This window comes from Neopelma chrysocephalum, unplaced genomic scaffold (genome assembly GCF_003984885.1).
Source record: "Neopelma chrysocephalum unplaced genomic scaffold, ASM398488v2 Primary Assembly neopelma1_44, whole genome shotgun sequence".
NCBI classification, from domain to species: Eukaryota; Metazoa; Chordata; class Aves; order Passeriformes; family Pipridae; genus Neopelma; species Neopelma chrysocephalum.
Window position 1 is genome coordinate 13,977,969 of NW_020897703.1, and position 15,829 is coordinate 13,993,797.

Here is a 15,829-nt window from a genome sequence, read left to right on the forward strand (position 1 = left end):
CCTCACCCTAAATAAAATAAAATAACTGCCACAGCATCTGACCAGCAGGCAGCCACTTGACTATGCAAGCATATAAATTTCTTGGCAGATTTTAGATTCTAGCTTGCAGCAGAAACGAATTGTAATAATTCTATAAACTGAGATTTTCCAACGGCTACCGGGAATTGCTGGCTGTCGTCTTGGGACAAGGACAAAGACAGCAGCACTTCTTGCAGTGGCCACATACAACATCATTATGGAGCCTCGGGTGACTTCAGCACACTAATGCTGATAATGAGCTTGTGGCAGTGCAGATGATCACACATGGATGAGCATTCAATTACTCACCCCATGGTTAACACACAGTGAAAGCAAAGACTACAGCCACACAGGCCTCCACAACTTTCATTTCACAAAGTGCCATTAAATATCCATCAAATAATGACAGCTTTATCCCAAGGGCTGAGCAGGGGGTGGCTCATCTTGTTTTGCAGAGCCCGTGGAAAACCAGCTCAGGCCCTCACCCACTGATATGGGGGCAATGCCACTTGGCCCAGGCAGGACCTGAAGTGATGACTTCAAGACAAAAATATTCCTACTTCATTCCCTGCCCCCAATACCATCCCAGCCTTCTTACTGCAACAATATCCCAAATGTGAAGATTGTGACCTCACCAAAATGGCAATTAATACTGGAAGTTCAAATATTACTAAATAATAAATCAGATTATTATTTAAAAAAACAGCACTAAAAAATATTTTTACTGCTTTAAGAGTAGATTATTTAATTTACTAAGATGCAGTTTTCTAAAAGCAAAATTATATTTAAAAAAACCCCAAACCCACAACAAATCGAACAAAACAAAAAAACAAACAAAAAAACCCAGTTCACAGATATTTCTCTTAGGTCAATTCTTTTAGAGTTGGTACAAGCCATCCTTTAAAATTCTCTAAGCTTTGCCATAAAAATTATTTGGAGAGCTAGCAGAAGTGTGATGCTAGCAATTCACTTAACTTCTGGGCACAACTTTTGCATCCAAACTGTGAACTAAATACAAAGTGGAAATAGTTTCCATTTGGTAACTGTAGGTAGGCTGCCCTTGTCCTGCAGAAGTTGAACCCAGGCACAACCCTGAACTGTGATATTTGGAACCAAATTATGTCATTCAGAGTTGTTGCTATTTTATGAGCACAAAAATGCAAGTGCTTGCACCAATCCCTGCGTAACTATTTCAGCACAGTATTTAAAAGGGTCAAAGTGGTAGATGACAAAACAAAATTAGCATTTCCATCTTCTTGTCTCAGTCACTTCTGCAACCAAACCAATTTAAGATGAAAACTTTCAAGGTATCAAGTTTTTTTATCAAGAGCTTGCTGCCAGATCTGCCCAGCTCAGTCTCAAGAGCTACAGGGGAGTAAGCGTAGACAGAGATTTACTTACACTTAGACACAGTAGGGCATCATCTACATGGGACAATTTTCTAGTGATGCACACACAATACAGTGACACAAAAATCTGCTCTACTCTCCTTTCACTTAACTCTCTTCCCAGATGATACAAGCTGAATTGGCCCTTCTGAATCTGAGATGCGAGTGCTCACATTCATGCTCATGTTATGACAAGAGCAAAGCCTGGACCATACTGTAAAAAGGACATGGACCAGCTGACCTGGGTGCTGTCATGCAGAACCTGCCCATGAGTTTCTAAATGTTTAAACTTTAAAATAAAGAGAAAAATGAGCACTGCAACATCAGTTATTGTCGGAGAGTAAGATGGTTGCTACGACCAGTTTTAGAAATGAGTAATGTAGACCATAAATACAGAACATAACAACATTTCTAGAGAGCAGCTGCACTGAACTCCAGTTCTCTAACTGAACCTGGGTACTCTTTCTGAAGACAAAATGTGCCTGTCCCCCAGCCTGAAGTAGGATTTTTTTTTTTAATGATGGAAACAGTGTTGTGGCTACTACCATTACTAGAAAAAATAAATAAATAAAAAAAAAAGACAAAGACAAAAAAAAATCTCCAGCTATACAGTTAAAATCTAAGCTCTCAAGTTTTGCTGAGCTTCTGACTCGGGCCATCCCCACATTTGCAATGTCATATAGAAAACCAAAAACAAATGTAAAAGAGACAGAGAAGTCATGCATGACAATTGAAACTAGAATCAGCAGATTCCCCAGCCCCCACCCCCACCCCAATTCAGCATTAAAAGGAAAAAAAAAATTATGCAATTTGCATTTTGTATTTGCTGATGAATTTTTTACACTTTTGCAGATATTTTTAAGTAATAATATTGTCACAATGGTTGTAGAACAAATTTGTGACTAAACAGATAAAAATGCCTATGAAGGACCCAGCAGCAACCACTTAGGGAATGGATTCCTTGGAACTGAGCATTCATAATCCAGTGCCTACTGTGCATTCAGTCCCTTCAATGGCTATGGTAATTAGGTTGTCTCATGTTATTGTGACCTACAATCTATCTATGGGGACACTCCAGGGGAGCTCTGGGTTCTAAATCTACTAATTTCACATTTAGAAAGACTCAGGCATGACAACAATGCTGAATTGATATGCAGAACATTCAGATAATTTTAAACACTTGAATCATTGTCCTCACATGTAAAAAGATCAGGGCTTCCTTCAAGCACACATTGTGCAAATTCACTGGGTGTGTCACATCATAGTGAAAGGATGTTTGCTGAAATGCAACTGGGCCATGGAAGTGGTAGTTGATTAAGTGGAAAATAAGGAGCCTTGGGCACAATGACCTTTATAAACCATGCACAAAATTTAAGCTGAGATTTATAGCAAACTTTTATAGTCAGTTTTTTCTATGCTGATAGAAAATAAAGTAATAAATCAGAGCATATGGTTAGTTTCTTGCATAAGTTAGAACCATCTCAGGAAATTTTGTTCAGTCATTTACTTTCTGGCTTTAGCCAGAAATATCACTTAGCCATAGTATCACTTGACCCAATCCTAATAAACAGGTCAGACAAAGCTACTGTCTAGTAATACCACCATGTTAAACAGTTCCTCAGTGCCGTCATATTTGCAGTCCTGGATGACTTAATAGCGTGGTCTCACTCTGCTCATACATTATAGGCCAGTGAGTAATCAGATGGAAACTTTGCAAACAAGTTTCCAGTTTAGGCCAGAGCATCAACCCAGACCAGACAAACAACCTACAGCCTAATTCTTTATGAGAGTTTTGGGGATCTTCTTACTATCTCCTTTACTCAAATCTAACCCAACTGCCATTTCTCAGAGACAGGTCATGACACGCAAATATTCCCTGCAAATTTCTGGATGTTAACAGATGAGCTCTGAGTGCCTTTCAGCAGCTGCTCTTTCAGGACATCACTAAACCCACCTTTGCAGCCCTTCACCAGCAGCTTAAGCGAGCACAGGAGTCTGGGGATGAGAGACAGGAGGCAGAAGTACACATTTCCCTTTGGCCCTGTCAGAGAATGGAAAGAAAGAGGTGGGCAGACACCTTAGAGTGACAAAAATCAAATTGCCTTGCAGGATTTGCCAAGTCTTCCAGAGCCCTATTAATGCAATAAATTCATTTTTGGGAGGGTCAAAAAAATTCAAATCACTGACATAGCGAATGCTTAAAATTACACCCTATGAGTTAGATTGAATACAAAGTATGGACAGGTTCTCCTGTGAGAAAACGGAATGTATTTATCTTTTTAATTGAATCTAGCCATATAAAATGATCCTGTTAAGTAGATTAGAAATCTTATGTACGGGGCCCCCATGTGGATTGCCTTTAATATTTGCGCATTCAATTACTGTTTTCAAAAAGCAGGAATTATTCATTGCAATCCTAATGCTATATTTATTTGGGATTTTGGCCTATTTTCAGATTAGGTCTGACTTAATTGTACCAAACTATCAGCAATGTTGGAGTCAGAGTGTTGTAACTCAATATCACATATCTGCATTCTGTAAATCTGTGAAGAAGAAAAAGAGAATATTTCCTCTTGCTACTGCTGGAATAAAATTAGAGGATGTCTGGGGAGACTGAAAAGCAGTTTGATCCAAATATTCCAGTAAAATATTATTTTTTTTGATGCAAAAAGTTGAGACTGAAAACTGTTCTACTATAAAATAGATACAACATCAGGGGGAAATCTAAGTGACATCTCCCTATATAATTCATAGGGAAAAATTAACTGTCATAGCATAGAAAGCATTGCAAGAATCTGCATTATGGACTAGGAGCTTCCATCAATTGCTGCATGGAACATGCATTAGGAAGAGGTGAATAGTCATTCATTCCTATCTTTTCCTTGCAAGAGATTCACTGACATCTCAAGGCATCTCAGCAGTGATCAACCAGACACTGCCCAGGCCAAGGGTAGAGAACAGCCCTCTCCTCTCACCACACAACACCATCCGTCAGTGTCATCAGCAGTTCCTTCACAACAGGAGTGCTCCTCTCAGCTTTTGCAAGACAAGGAGGTAACCTTAAAAGATTAAAGGAAATGGGATCAAAGGACCTTCAGATTTCTATTACATTGTCCCCATTTCTGCATTTATGCCTTAAATATCACAGCAAATTACAACTATATGCTTTCACTCTAAATCATTTGTTATCAATTTTCTTTGTTCAACCATTAGCTGTGTAAGCCTATGTATGGACATCTACTTATTTATTTCTAGCCTGTCTATTCCTCACTCACATTGCCATTCCTAGGGAGATTCCCATCGCAGTTTTTGGAAAAGCCTTCTTAAGCATCGTGCTAAAGCTTTTGCAGAAATCCTAGCCTTGACCTTGCTCTAGGTGAAAAGTACCGCAGAAGTTCAGCACAGTTGCATGTGGTCCCAACTCTGGAGCTTTACAGATTATATCATTTATCTAATGAAGATGAAGTGTTACCTTTTAAAAAGAGCTTAAAGAACATGGACAGCAGCTGCAAGGACATGAAAAAATGCAATTCCCAGGAAAACATTTGCTTTCATCAGTCAGCAAAACAGTGCTGTAAATCTGCAGTATATTTGTCATGGGGCAAAAAAAATAAGAAGATAGTTATCAAGAGTCTGTTTGCATTTCCTGTGTGTGCAAAATGATCATTTGTTGCAAAATCAGTGCTTTGCACAGATTAACAACAGTCACCAGAGTTTACAATGCAAGACAATATAAGCTTTCATAATAAACAGTAAAAGCCTCAGACATTAAAAAAAAAGGTATCCATAAATATAAAGCTATAGGTACTCTAGAATTCTCTATCAGAAGGGAGTAACAAAGTAAGATAGACAGATTTAGACCTTACTTGTGACAACTATAATACTATTAAGCATCAACTGAAAGCAGTTTCAAAAAAACACCACATTCCAAGCTTCCAATTTAGACTGACTTTTTTTATTTTTTTTTCCTAAATAACTGCATAGTGTACTTGTACTTAAAAAAAAAAGCAGGCATTCTTTAATTCACAGCATACAGACAGCACTATGCCAAGTACCTTCAAAATTAGAAAGCATGTAATATATCCTTTTGTCCCCTAGTATACAAAGCCAAGGAATTTCTCGGTTTAATTAAATAAACATGGCATTTTTCAGAAAATATTTGTAATATATAAGATGTAAATGCTTCTACTATTACTAGTAGAAAAAATAGATAAAAAATCTAGAAAAAAATAACTAAAATAACTTTGAGGTGTTCATTTCTACCTTACACAGAACATATGATGCCAAAGAGCCCAGAGACTTCATTACAAGGTGGTTGTTATCAAAAAAGAAGTATTCTAAAAATGTAGAGGCCTCAAATGATTTGTTTAGATTTTGAAATAGACAATCTGTCTGAAATTCTAGCTACACATTGAAGTACAGCTGAAGAATTTTGCCTTTGGGATTTTTCTCATACACAAAATACATGTTTATTGTGGAATAGTTCTGTAAGGTATACATGAGTCATTTTTAACCACAGTATTTCCCAGATAAACACAACTGCTGTGTTTATAATGAAAATTAATGCAGTTACGTAGATAGTTCAGTTCACAAAACATCTGACAGAATGGAAGAGGTATTTGACAAGTCCTAACTGGCATTTTTTCTTTGTTTCCAGGTGCTTTTTGGTTGTGAAAGAAAAAGCAGTGAAAAGTATATTCAGAAAGAAAAATCTGCTTGGAAACATCCTTTCCGCAAAAAATTGAGTGCAACTGCAGGGATCAGTAAGAGAAATTAGGTAGAAAAGGCCTGGTTACTCCTGCGATCAAACCACCATGTAGCTAAGACTGGGCCCTGTGGTGCTTACTTTCATACAAATTACTAACTAATCTCACCCTTGTTTGACACAACAAAGGGTCAAATTACACAGGTGTTCATTTCCAGGTGTTTCTTATATATTGCCATTACTTAATTGTTCATTCAGTGAGGCTCCAGGAGTCAGAGCCAATCATTCCCATTCCTCTGAACTTTTTTAAGAACCTACCCCATATTTTCCACTTTACACACAAGGAACAGTATCACAGGTCTCCGAGAGAACAATATCTTGCACAGAAGCTGTTGACACCTGAGCCTCTCTGGACTCAAATAGAGCACAATGCAGAAATCAGGGAGAAAAACACAAATTTGAATGTGTTCCTATAGTTACTAAACTTTAAAAATTAACAGGATTTTTAAGGATAATTTTGAAGGAAAAGTGGGTAGCTAACATGTCAAGACAAAGAATGGAGTTGATGCTAATGACCTTGACTGTCTTACTGCTTAGTAAGCTAATTATATTAAACAGAACCAGAGCAGAGGAAATTAGAAGGCATGTTGATGTTTCTATTCCTTCCAAATCAAAACAGTAGCCAGCATGATGTAGGAAAGCCCCTTCAGGTTATATACACCAAGAAAGCTATTGTATATAGCATACAAGAAAAGCCAAACAAACAGTCTAAGTATATTTGGGTTTTAATAGCCAAAGGCTATCTCTACTGTGGCTGTGCCCTCATATATTACAAATGCTCTGTAAAGCAGAAACCCACCTTTCATGTCAGACCCTGAAAGAATATTAAAGTGCAATTGAAGTGAAAAACAGAAATTATCTCCTGGAGCCCAACATGTTTGATAATCTTGGAATGGGTAATAAAATTCTTCTGCAGTCTTTTGGAGGAGTTTTCAAGAAGTCTTTTGCAAGGAGGTATTTTCTGAATTTGTGTCACAAAGCTACTGGTTACTACTCGTGGTTTTTCAGTAAAAAGCTATTTGCAACTTACTATCCCCAAAACATGACTTCTGGAGCTCTATAAGAATTATGTAAACTCTGTTGAAATAGTCCTGGGCTCACAAGCATGCCTAGCAGCTGACATAGCTACTGCTAAACACCCTCCCGTGGGGAGATAGCAGGGCTCCTGAAAAGCTGGATAGACAGCACATGCCAACCCATCCATACTTGTTTCTCATCCTTGTGGTGTGAGCATGAAATCACTCTTCTAACAGAAAAAAAAACAAACATGATATTTCTTTTGCCAAAGTGTGATGTAAAAGATGGAAAATAATCTAGACAACTCATTAATTTTAAGTTAGAAAATATTTACATTACAAAAGCATAACCCTTTTGAGATGGAGGAAAAACAACAAGTGGCCATTTTATCACGAGCATGATCCCAACCTACCAATCCCATTTTTTTACTGTACCTCCAGAAAACCTTAACCCTGATGGCATAAGTATCCTGGAGACCCACACTCTACAGTACGCAATGACCCAACCAGAGATACTTTTGCATTCAAGGCTATGTCTGCCTGCCACAGCTAAGACAATATCATGACCAATAATTTAATTACACAAAGACCAGGAAATTCAGAGAGTGACAGCTCCCATTCTCAGACATAGCGCTTACCTCAGGCACAAAGTCAGCATCAAGGACTATATGTGCACAAGGAGATTTGTTGCTGCAAACCTGTATATTTAAACATAGCACTAACACAGTAGCACTCAGTGCAGAACTCACAAACTGTCAGGTATGTAAAACAACAGAAACATCTCAATTTCTTGACACAAATGAAAAAGCAGAGAACAGCATTTCAGCTGCTGTAAGTTGCCTTCGGAAGCAGCAGGCCAGCTGGAACATCATCCATGCTTCCCTCGGGTTTGCCACACCATGAGACTCCCTCCTGCTCCTCCTCAGGTCTGCTGGTCCGTCTGACTCCTCCATGCACTCAAGTGAACTCAGTGCAGCCTGGTGAGCAAGCTGCATAGAATTTTTAAGTTACAAAACCCATGTTCAAGTTTGCCAAAACCAGTGACCTACATCTAAGAGTAATTAAAATATCTCAAACAAAAAAAAAAAGGGGGGGGGGAAAGGGGGCAAGAGGTTGATTCTTTCAGGTGTTTTGCTTTATGTTCTAGTGAAACAGCACCTCATCAAGCAGCTACTCCCCAAAATCATGTTAGCTGAAACATTGCTGCCTCAGCTACTTAGTGAAATGCTGCTCTCCTCCCTCCCCCCAGTCCCACAATCCTTTCTCAGCCCACGAGGGCTCTATTTGCAATGCTACACAGAAGGATTAGTTGTTTCAACTTCTCTGTTTTCCTATTTCCAAACAGCTTCAACCATGTCTCTTTTGACTGACCTCAATAACATTTTACTCATGACTCTACCCTTTTCCTTCCCCCCCAAAAAGGTAACCAAGCAATTTGTCTTAATATCAGTACAAAATCAAATCAGAATGTGAAAATACACATTAATTTTAAATAATGCTTCTGCAGTCCTGTATCTCTGAACTGAAAAAGCATTTTCTGCCCTTTAACCTCTAGACAAAGCAACACCAGAAAACATGCATTAAGTGAGCTATGAAACAATAGGCTTTAACACCATTACTCTTCTCCTAGATTTACCACTGCTATATTCTGTGATCTCAGACAAACCATTCAGCTTGCACTTCAGCCTTCTTAACTGTAAAACAGGTATAATGCATGCTAAACCATCTCAGAATGCTTTAAAAGTTTTGAAATTGAAAGAGACTTTGAAAAGATGGCTCTAAGTACCAACTATTATTTTCATAGAATACAGACTGCACTACTAAGGGAAAAAATATCCTGACTGCATAATCACGTTTAGAACACTAGCTTGTGTATATACGCTAGAGGAATTGCAAAGGAAGTGTCATATTTTTAAACTACGTGTGCCACTACCATATTTAATAGAAAATCATCACAAGTCTTTTTGTGCCATGAGTCTTTGTAATAAAAGCATTTGGTTTTGTGCTAGGCTATAATGGCTCTGCAAGAGCTGTCAAGATGTATCATATCAAAAATCCATGCACTAAAAAAAAGGAGTGGTTACCCAAAGAGGGTTTGGTACTTCAGAGACATTAGAATCTATTTCGTTAATAACACATATTTGTGCACTTGTGGTTTGTGGCTCAGCTTGATCATATTGCAGTATTACCCATTCTCTCCAAGAGGCTTTTGTTGTGGCACTTCAAGGGCAGATCCTCAAACAACCACAGTAAGTGTTCAGTAGCACACAGACAAGAGAGGCTCAGGTGCCAGGAGTCCTGACAAACCCCAAAGCCGCTGTGACATCAGCACTATGAGGATTTACTCACAGCGCATCAATGTCTAGTTGAATATTTTGTGTACAACCTGATTCAGTAGCCAGTTGAGAGCATGAAATCATGCAGTGTCCCAGGCTCGGAAGAACTGTTAACTGACAACAGGGTTTTCCACTGTGAGGTTGTCAGAGATACCAGCAAAAAACATCTAAGTGTTCGCTGACCCATGCAGTTCCCAGGGATGAGGCCACATGCAAAGGTGTTTGCATCGAAGGAACCAGCATAGCTTAGTAACTCCTCTTTGTGAACATTTATCAGGGCAAGACCTTTCTCCATGACTTTCCAGTATCTGCTTTTAAATCTGCACAGCCCTAGTTGAGAAAAGAATAAAGATATATCATTTAATGGGCTTTATATGATTTCTCGTAAATGCCAAGAAACATAGGATCTTGAGTGATAAACAACTTTCTTGAGAAATAATTAACCATTCTTTACCGAAAAAATTGTGTGACCGTTTCTTTAAAATAGGAAGTCAGCTTCTGTTTTGCAAAAGACTTTAGGCTCAAGAGTCTTTCAGTAGGAATTTATACTGCAAAAAGAAGAAAAACTCAATACAAAACCACCCAACAATTATAGAGAAGGGCAAGATTTCTGCCCTCTGAAATTATACAAGAATTACTAGATTCAACATCATTATATGAGTTGTAGGTAGAACTATGATCCTACTAATTGCATCAAAAGTAAAGACTGTCAACACTCTGTTTCAAAATATTTCAAAGCAAGTTAAGGTATCATACTCAACTTGCCATTGTCACATATACATTTGCCTTGAAGTTAGAGATCAAGAAACAAGGAGCTTTAAAAGAGAAGTTATTCAACCAAGAAGGCTAAATGAAGAACTCATAAGCAAAGGGCATGTCCTGAAATAGCTGAAGCATAAAAAGCAAAAGTAGAGTTTAAATACAGTTCAAAACTGATGAAATCTGTCTAAAGCAGCAAAAGATGGATGGATTTCTGGGGGAGCAGAAGAACAGAAATCACACATTTCTATTGGAAGTGTTTCAAACTAAGAGCACTGTACATTTTTCTAAGTGGTCTTACTCTACAGGACTCTGTGGTATTGAACCCACAGAAAATTCATCCTGTCATGTTACAATATTGGGGGTTTATCCTGTTTTGTATGTTGGCAAAGAAGAGGCATTGCTGTGAGAAACAAAAGACGTTCAGTAGCGTGCAGATCTTCCATAACAAGCATGCCAGATTGAAGTATCAGAAGAGAGACAGAGAGAGAGAGAAAGAGATAGTCAAGCACTGGTGTTTCCTTGGGGATATTCTCAAACAAGAAGTAATATATTAATCCCCCTGAAAGTCAAGCAAGATTTTTACCACTGATTTCAAGGAAACGGGATCTTGGTTTCTTAGAACTAATAGTATCTTCTGTGTCCAGTAAAACATTACATATATATATATATATATAAAAATAAATATATATAAATAAAATCCTTATTACATAAAAAGCTGGTTTATACCACTCTAGCAGTGTACACTTCATGCTCATTTACAATGTCACAATCTTGAAACAGTGCCAAGCCAGAAAAGCCAGACCCAAGAGAATGTATTTTTCCCAGAGGTATGCATTTTGATGAAAATAATATCTTCTACTCTCCTACATTAGAAGATTTCAGCTATGCAGCTTTCAGAGTCAACTTTCATTTCTTTGTATTTTAACAGGTTTCTCCTTTTTAGCTAGCTATATGATTTCCTTTCTCACAGTTATCATGGGTTGTGCCAAGGTTAACTGCCAGCCTTGGACCATCAGCAGTCTATTGAAATGAAGGAGCTCCTTGCAGAATACAAATGAAATCCATAGCTGGTAAATATACACTGATCAGATGAAGCCAAATCTGGACATACTACATACATCAACACCGCTGCAGTGCTGCTGCCATCTATTTATGGGTTTTTTTCCACAACATTTTTTTCAGGTTTATTTTAAAGCTAACACCTTTTTTGGTACATCACCTACTTCCCTAAAGTACTGAGGTCAGTGAAAGACACATCTTGCAAGGTGGCTTGAAGAAGGGTGAAGTAAGTAAGAAGGGCACCACAGACAGTCTACTATCTATCTTACTAGTCTAAAACTATGGGAGGGTTTGTATCCACATCTGAGCTTTGTGATAGTTCACAGTTTTCTGAGTCCTCATGTAACAATGGCAACAACAGCAAAAACTGTCCTCCAAAGTTTTAGCTGAGTTAAGAAAACTTTTTTCAAGGTTGTGCTGCTTTCTCCCTGCCTCTGCCAGTCCTTGGAGGACAAGAAAATAAGAAAGGGGGGTGGGGGGTGTGTGAGAAAGTTTCAAAAGAACTTCAGTTCAAAGGTTTGGGTCACTGCTTATCACTCACTCAACTGTTCTTTGATTTTAAATCCTTAATATTTTAAAATAAGGCCACTTAGCCACTTGTCTTTACTGAAAACATAAGTAACTTCTTCCACAGTTTGTGAACAGACTGTGCTGTAAGCAAAGTGCTGCACATCCTGCTGTTTATCTCAAGGTTATGCTGAGCGTCAAACAAGTTATTTGGCCCACGTTTAGTTCAATATTATTTCCCAGTGTGGTACTGAAAGTTTACCAGCAGAATTAGTGGAGCAAAGCAAAGAAGGCTTAACAGAAGCACTGTATAGTTCCAGTCCACCAGTTGATGAAATCTGACTTTTCCCCTACAATATCAATTAATTACACTTTTCAATAAAATTGACATAACAGCTGCACTCCCCTAGAGGACCAGATCCAGGATGTTAATTTCTGGGTTTTGTTTGCCTCTGCCGACCCATGCCTTTATTCCTGCAACTGGAGGGAAGAGTAGATGGGAATATGTTGCTGTCTTCACACTTGGCTTGGTTTCCAGCTTCAGTGATGAAAAACTGCCAGCTTTCTGATGTTCATGTAAACATTAAAATAGACCTCTAACTCTAAATGAGATTTCAAGAGACAAAACACATGCAAAATGCAACTTCAGAGAAAGAAATTGAAAATTTGTACCCAAAGCGAGTCCTGGCTCTGCTAAATCAACAAGCAGCTGGTGAAGAGATTTAGGGGTATATGCGTGTTCAAGCTTGATAATGAGCCGTGATGGAAGATGACTCAGCTCAGCAGTGAGTCATCTGAGCTAGAAAAGAGAAAGCTGAAGTATAGATAAAGTTCTTTATCAGAAAAGGCTGGCTGGTGGGTGGTTTTGTCCTTGATTGAAAACCCTGGCAATCTGCTGATCGTGAGTTTGTAAACACTCTCAGGATAAAATACTTCAGCAAACAATAGCAGATTTTGAAGGCAGTTTTCACCTATTAAAGAAAAAAACCCAAACAAAACCAACCAACCAAAGCAAAACAAAAACCCCAAGAATAAAACCAAGGACTTCACCAAATTCCAAGAAAGAAAGGTTAACTACCTAGAAGAAGGCAAAGTCTTTAGGAAGGTCATTAAAATTGTTCTTAATACCTTTTATTTTCTATGGGTTTCTTTTTAACCTAATTTTTAAAGTGTGCTTTTGAAGCCAATAACATATAATATACGGTGTTAATAATAGAAGTTTCCCCAGTTAGTATTAGACAGCACTGGGATGCAGCTTCAATGTTGGGTGATGTTGTTCTCTCCAACTATTCACAACATGCCTGCTAATATACTTAAGGGTACGCACTGAATGTGCACAGTCCCACCTCCCTGGGCTTAGCTGTCAGCCCATCGTCTTCCCAAACTACTTTCTCCACTGTCACTGTACCAAGCAAATGCTTCTGTGCACTTCCAGTGGGAAGTCAGAAAAGTGAAGTAGAATACAATACCTTTAGCAGCTGTTTAAATTCACTTATTACCCTACCTGCATAGCAAACTTACAGTATGCAGGAGTAGTGGATGTGCATAGAGGTATGGTACAAAAGACATGATACAGGCTTGAGCCCAAATGAAGCTGTTTATACGACAATATTCCAAGACTTGCCAGTCAGTTGAAATAGATCATCTGTTAGTCAGTAAATCCACTGACATCCAGGGCCAGTCAAGTTTTCTGGTATGAATTTCAGGCAAGCGTTAGTCAAGCAGACAGTCTCCCGATGAAGTATCTCAGCTATTCAATAAGCATGCTGGGCACATGCTATCACATGAAGTTTGGTCTATTAGTCTCACAGGCTCATTTAAAGGAAGTTCAAATAAGAAAGTAGGTAAGATCCACAGGCTTGCTTCATGACTCAGATTGCAACTACAGAAAAAAAAAAAAACAGGAAGCCAAGTCATAGGAGCAGACTGACCTTAGCCCTGAGAAAGCTCAGGAGTGCTGAGGATACTGAAACAGAATTGCATGGAGTACTCCTGCCTATGTGGCTTCTTGTAATAACTGGAGACAAAAGACTTTCCAAAAGTTTCAAGCTCCATACTATGTGTCCCCAGAGGGCTGCATGGTAAGGCACAACTTCTGAGAGATGAAGGGCACAAGGAGACATAGAGCCTAGGGGAAAGGTGTTAGGCAATCTTGTAATATGTAGCCAGAACATGAAGATCCACTCCCTTAAGCAGTCATGAAGTGGAGCAGGATTCTGAAAGCTCCTTTAAAAAGCCACTCCTCAAACACAGGAGAACAAGCAAGAGCAGCCTTGGGAAGTCTAGGAGTGTAGAACAGACCCAGCAATGCACTGGTCTGGCTTACACCTCTCAAGAGGTGCTTTATGAGGGCTGTGACCAAAAAAAAATTACTTTCAAAATGTACAGGTTTTTTATGCTAACCTCGTGATTTGAAATCCTGAGTTACACACTCCAACTGCCAAGAACTCACAGTGTTTCATGTATAGGCAACTACACAGCCACAAGCACATAAGTCTTGCAGGACTTCTACGCTTTCTAGATACGAATGGTATAAACATCCAAAATAATTATAAAGGACCTGAGCTACAGTGTAATCTTCATAATCTTCATAAGAAAAAAAAGAAAACCAACTAAATATAATTTGCTTAATGTTACTTACCACCATATAATTTCATTAATGCAACACTGATTCATCACTGGGTTCTTAATTTTTTATGAAGATCAAAGCAAGAAAAAGAGACTCCAGTCTTATTACCAAGACAAATATGCTTCTCTCTGAAAAGATCTCTCATTAAGCACCATCCTACAGAATAAGTGATTTTAATCTTTTTGTTTTCATTGCTACTTGCGCATGCAAGGAGCAGAATTTAAGAGATTACTCCTTGTTTACACTGAGCTAAACATACAACACATTTAAAAACTGAAGTGTGTCCTTTTTCCTTCCTTGGACATATATATACAAAACTCTGAGAAGGAGAAACATGTACCCTATTGTTACCTACAGAAAGAACTGTGAAAAAGGATTAATTGTTAACGAGGATAAAACTGAAAAGGCAGCACCTGCTCAAAAAGAGTCTCTTCGGGAGACTTACTGCTTCAGAAATATATGATGGGAATAAGTTAAGACAGATAATGGCTAGTCATAGGATGTATGAGATACTGACTGATTATACATTGCTCCAAACTACTGGTTTTTATTACTGACATAAATCAAAGCTGGGCAGCAACTTAGCAAGTCTTGAAAGACAATAAAACACCACTAAAAGAAACTGGCAGTTAGAGTTAGCAGACAACGTTGTGTCCAGAAATACCAGATGCCTTTATAAAAATAAAGTATGTTTTGCTAAGCAATGTCTAAAAAGTTTTTACAGCCAAATGGAGTTTGATCTTTATTTAACAGCTGAGCAACAGAGGTCCTTATTATTTAATTAAATGCTCATTTTAGCCAACATTTATTTAAAAACCTAAAATGAAGTGATTTTGCTGCAAGGCAAGTAGGTGAAATGGAAAGGGTTTATTCATATAAGTCTAGGAGTCATGAGTGAATCAACGATTTTAGCATAAAAAGAATGTGCTTCTAGACAAGGAGTTACTGTGAAACACTAAGTCCAGACTAGATGGTTTAACAAAATGGCCCTTTGACTTAAAAATCATTTCTGCCCCACACTCACGGAAGGACATTTTGCTCTTGTTTTATGGTCACTAGTCCTCATGTCCACAAGCACCATGTCCCTCCATCAGACGTAGCACATCTACCAAAAATTCTTAGACAATGGCTGAAAAAAAATCTGATTTGATTTGGCAGGGAAGCCATGAACTTTTCAATTACTCCTTTTATTTAAACACTATCCCTCTCTCTATTAAAAATACTGCAACTTCCCACTTTCCAAGCAGTCACGTGTTCTTCATACAAACACAGAAAACGTTTTGCAGATAATGTAAGTAGATGCCTTTGAAGCCAATAAGCCTATTTACTCAAGCACAAGCACCATTACT

General features: G+C 38.3%; 1 protein-coding gene across 2 annotated transcripts in view; it reads right to left on the reverse strand.

Moving 5' to 3' along the window:
- Nucleotides 1–15,829, reverse strand: part of ITGA6 (integrin subunit alpha 6) — a 105,273-nt gene that overhangs the window by 68,372 nt on the left and 21,072 nt on the right. For both annotated transcript variants that reach the window (XM_027678554.1, XM_027678552.1), the window contains exon 2: nt 3,361–3,447. The gene's annotated coding sequence lies outside the window, so the exon portion shown is untranslated. The remainder of the gene's footprint in view (nt 1–3,360; nt 3,448–15,829) is intronic.